Source organism: Nyctereutes procyonoides, unplaced genomic scaffold (genome assembly GCF_905146905.1).
Source record: "Nyctereutes procyonoides isolate TBG_1078 unplaced genomic scaffold, NYPRO_anot_genome, whole genome shotgun sequence".
NCBI classification, from domain to species: Eukaryota; Metazoa; Chordata; class Mammalia; order Carnivora; family Canidae; genus Nyctereutes; species Nyctereutes procyonoides.
Window position 1 is genome coordinate 1509227 of NW_026575022.1, and position 4647 is coordinate 1513873.

General features: G+C 46.3%; 1 pseudogene; it reads left to right on the plus strand.

Annotated features, from left to right (window-relative positions):
* The first annotated feature begins 2536 nt into the window (after positions 1–2536).
* LOC129520902 (elongation factor 1-alpha 1-like) lies at positions 2537–3927 on the plus strand (annotated as a pseudogene).
* Positions 3928–4647: the final 720 nt, after the last annotated feature.

The following is a 4647-nucleotide window of genomic DNA, read 5'->3' on the forward strand; positions in this document are numbered from 1 at the left end:
GTCACAGTGGCATTTTGGGTCTCCTGGAAATAATGTCAGTTCAGAGCCAGTATTTAGTAATCCCTAAAAAGTCTGATTATTACTTTTTCCCCAATGCACAGTCACCCAGTAAAAGGCTGTAGGTCCCTTTAGGGAAGACTGGGCGTAAGAGTAATGGTATAAAGAGTAAGGGGTGGTGTAGCTGAGTCCTTACTCAAGGGGACTCAGCCTCCTTTTCATTTATGGGGTTCTGGGTCTATAAACTGGCTCAAGTCTTGGAAATAATTGAGGGACTATAACTCTCTGTTTTTATGATTCAAGTTTTTATGATGCAAGACTTTTATTTACTTGGGTCTATAACACTTTTGTGCATACAAACCCAGTAAGAATTTAGTAGATTTCCCACGTATTTCACTTCTAGGAACACCATGATTCAACCAGCCAATGCCATAAATCTTTACAAGTCAGAAGATTCTGATTACTGGCTTGACCTCGCTGTCCCTTATGATAGCCACACCCACCCCGCCTGTGGTGATTGACGGTTGCTTCCCGGCTGTTGCCACCCAAGATCCAACAAGCGCCATGCACTTAGATTTCCCAATTCATATCATTCCTGACCTACAGAGAACAGGGACCACAGAGGTCTTCGAAAGTGCTGGACGTCCATGTCACCTCACAAATCTATTTCTCAGAGTTGTGCTGACGGGTGTGTTCTTTAGATGCACCTAGGGTAGGTGAGCAGATCTTAGACGATAATTCCACTCCTACATTCTCATCTCCGTAAGCCTTTTTATTACTTCCTCTACTATATTCCAAGGCACTTCTGGTATTTCAACTGAGTGAATAGAGATCACCTTTTGGCCCGTATCTCAGCCAAACAACCAAACAAACTGTAGAGCCCTGTCTAACCCTTTGAGCTGCAACATAGAATCCAGAATCTCTGCTTATTAATACATATCAATAAATTCAGCTTGATCCAATGTTACGTTCCTTCCACCATTATTCAAAACCCTTAGTGTCCATTCTCACACATATTCCCTGGCTTTCTGTCTGTATAAACTGGAAACATCTTCTAGCTCTTTGAGAGCACCTCCTTGGGGTCATACTTTGTACCTCACCTTTCAGTGCCTGCTGGGAAGTGAGTTTAGTCTAGAAGCAAAAAGGGGCTGTGACGGGTGGGTCGTAAGGAGAATCTGCAATGTTTTGCAGGGCAACTGCTTTACAGGAGGCCATTGGGGGTTCCTCGGGCACATCAGCATTAGCCTCCCCAGGTGGAGGTGGAACGGCCGGATCCATAGGCAAAAAAAAAAAGACTCAGGATTATTAGAGGTTCATTGTCCGAAGCCTCATCAGGATCTTCCCAGATGGCTCCATTCCAGCTTTCAGGATTTCATTCCTTCCCAGTCAATGCCCTCGCTTTACCAAGACATGTTCCATGAGACTTGGAATTCAGTTTGTGTTGTCATTCAGCCAGTAGCAGGATGAGACCCTGGGTCTGGCTCTCAGCAATCTCTGTGGCTGCAGGAGAGAAAGGTTTCTGCCAGAGAAGACATAGAAAGTTTCACATCATTTATGTGGTGCTTAGCCTGGGAATTCAAATCCTCGAGCTCATCCTTTTCTTTCCCTACTTTTTCTAGCACGATTAGGAGCAACCAGCTGATTTATACTTGTTAGTTTGATTGTACTTGTTAGTTTGACAAAAATGTTGTAAGGTATCAAATACGTGGCCGCCCAAATGCTTGCCTTCTATAAGTATTTGACTAGGAGCACTCCAGATGATATTTTGCATGTCTTTTTGCCACATCACACCATGAACTATCATTTACTACTGGAAACATAGCCATTAGTGCTTTTACATCTAATCAGATTAGAGAACCAATTCCAGAAATGTCAGAATCAATTTGGAAAACTATCTTTAAGATTTGGTTCTCCTGGAACCACTCTCAGTGCCAAAATTAGTTTTTCAGAGAAACAGAATCAATAAGCTGTATATGTCGATAAAGAAAAATTTATTTTAAGAAGTTGGCTCACATGACTGTGGGGACTGGCAAATCCAAAATCTGCAGGGCAGGCCAGCAAGCTAAAAACCCAGGTAAGAGTTGACGTTGCTCGCAGTCTTGCTCTCAGGAGGCCTCAGTCTTCTCTAAGGCTTCAACTGACTGCATGAAGCCCACTCACACCGTGGAAGATCATCTGCTTTACTCCAGCTCTACTGATTTAAGCGTTAGCCACATCTAAAATATACCTTTGCAGCAACATCAACACTTGTATTTGACCAAACACATGGGCACCATAGCCTGACGAAGTTGACACATAAAAATTAACCATCATACTACCCGATGTCTATTTTCCTTTCTTTTGTTAACCAACAGAAACTAGATGTTTAGAATTACTGAAAACAATTATACCTCACAGCCTGTCTGACCAATGAAAGTTCAGCAGAAATCTCTAAGTATGGATTCCAGAAAACTCTTTAAAAATGCGAGACTACTTTTTCACAATGGGTTTGCCGCCAGAACACAGGTGTCATGAAAACCACCGCTAAACCTAAACCAAAATGGGAAAGGAAAAGACTCCCATCGTCGTCATTGGACACGCAGATTCGGGCAAGTCTCCACTACTGGCCATCTGATCTACCAACGTGGTGGGATCGACAAAAGAACTATCGAAAAATCTGAGGAGGCTGCTGAGATGGGAAGGGGCTCCTTCAAGTATGCCTGGGTCTTGGATAAACTGAAAGCTGAACGTGAACGTGGTATCACCACTGATATCTCCATGTGGAAATTCCAGAGCAGCAAGTGTTATGTGACCATCATTGATGCCCCAGGACACAGAGACTTTATCAGAAACATGATTCCAGGCACATCTCAGGCTGACTGTGCTGTCCTGATTGTTGCTGCTGGTGCTGGTGAATTTGAAGCAGGTATCTCCAAGGATGGGCCGACCCATGAGCATGGCCTTCTGGCTTACACACCGGGTGTAAAACAACTAAATGTTGGTGTTAACCAAATGGATTCCACCCAGCCACCCTACAGCCAGAAGAGATAGAGGAAATCGTTAAGGAAGTCAGCACCTACATTAAGAAAACTGGCTACAACCACGACACAGTAGCATGTGTGGCAATTTCTGGTTGGAATGGTGACAACATGCTGGAGCCAAGTGCTAACATGCCTTGGTTCAAGGGATGGAAAGTCCCCGGTGACGATGGGAGTGCCCGTGGAAGCACACTGCTTGGAGCTCTGGGTTGCACCCTGCCGCCAGCTCGTCCAACTGATGAGCCCTTGCGTCGGCCCCTCCTGGACGTCTACACAGTTGGTGGGATTGCTACTGTCCCAGTGGGCCGAGGGGAGACTGGTGTTCGTAAGCCTGGCACGGTGGTCGCCTTTGCTCTGGTCAGTGTTACAACTGAAGTAAAGCCTGTCGGGATTCACCATGAAGCTTTGAGTGAGGCTCTTTTGGGGACTCAATGGGAGCTTCAATGTCTAGAACGTATCTGTCAAAGATGTTCGTGGTGGCAACGTGGCTGGTGACAGCAAAAATGAGCCACCCATGGAAGCAGCTGGCTTCGCGGCTCAGGTGATCATCCTGGCCCATCCAGGCCAAGTCAGGGCTGGGTATGCACCTGGGCTGGGCTGTCACATGGCTCACAGTGCTCGCAAGTTTGCTGAGCTGAAGGAGAAGATAGATCATCGTTCTGGAAAGAAACTGGAAGATGGTCCCAAGTTCTTGAAATGTGGTGATGCTGCCATTGTTGAAACGGTCCCTGGCAAGCCCACGTGTGTTGAGGGCCTCTCTGACCATCCTCCTCTGGGCCGTTTTGCTGCTCATGACATGAGACAGACGGTGGCTGTGGGTGTCATCAAAGCAGCGGACAAGAGGCAGCTGGGGCTGCCCGGGAGCTCGGAGGCCGAGTGCATATTATCCGCGATACGGGCCCTGCAGGCTTAATCCGCGGAGGCAGCAGGTCCCAGAACGGCTTGTGTCAATTGGCCGTTTAAGTCTGATAGTAAAAGCCCGGTTCCCGGTAACGATGCACCGTACAACCCTCAGAAGGAAAGGAGAATGCTTTGTGGGCCATTTGTTTTTTGTATGTGTGTGGCAGTTTTAAGCTAATAGTTTTTAAAATAAGAACTTTGTAATGGCAACAACTTGACCAAAAATCTATCACAGAATTTTGAGACCCATTAAAACAAAAGTTTAGGGATCCCTGGGTGGCACAGCGGTTTGGCGCCTGCCTTTGGCCCAGGGCGCGATCCTGGAGACCCGGGATCGAATCCCACGTCGGGCTCCCGGTGCATGGAGCCTGCTTCTCCCTCCGCCTGTGTCTCTGCCTCTCTCTCTCTCTCTCTCTCTCTCTTTCTGTGTGTGTGACTATCATAAATAAATAAAAAAAATCAAAAAAAAAGTCTAGTGAGAAAAATAAAATAAAAATGAAAACGCAAGACTAAGTTGGCATGTCATTTTGTCATCTTCCCTTGCCTTTTTTCTGCCAAAGATGCAGAAACTACATGTGAGGGCCGGAAGGCAGTGGCGGAGGAGAAATCATCTTCTGAAATACAGAATAACAACATTGATAAGAATGTCTCACCCAGAACGTGGCGGAGCCGAAAAATAGGGGTTTGGATCCCTGAGGGCGGGGTGCAAGCACTGGACCTAGACTGTCAACTT